Raw genomic sequence first — 410 nt, 5'->3', positions numbered from 1 at the left:
GCACACACACCTGATGATTTACACAAAGATTTCAACTTTCTCCCCGGGCTAAAACTGACGGCCATTATTTTAGCGTAACTAATGGTGTTTTCTTTGTGCTTTGCCGGCAAGGAGGAAGAGCTCTTGAGAGAATTCTAAGACGTGACTTAAGACTCAGAGAAAGAGACAGGGAGAGGGAGAGGGGGAGGGAAGGAAAGGGGGAGGGAGGGAAGGGAGAGAGGGGAAGGGGAGAGGGAGAGGGTGGGAAGGGGGAAAGAGGGAGGAAAGGGAGAAAGAGGGAGGAAAGGAGAGAAGGAGAGAGAGAGAGAGAGGAGAGAGGAAGCGAGGGGGGAAGGAAGGAGGGAAGGGGGAAGGAAGGAGGGAAGGGGGAGAGAGGAAGGGAAGGGAGAAAGAGGAAGGGAAGGGAGAGA

This window comes from Penaeus monodon, chromosome 28 (genome assembly GCF_015228065.2).
Source record: "Penaeus monodon isolate SGIC_2016 chromosome 28, NSTDA_Pmon_1, whole genome shotgun sequence".
Taxonomy (NCBI): Eukaryota; Metazoa; Arthropoda; class Malacostraca; order Decapoda; family Penaeidae; genus Penaeus; species Penaeus monodon.
This window is presented reverse-complemented; position numbering follows the sequence as displayed.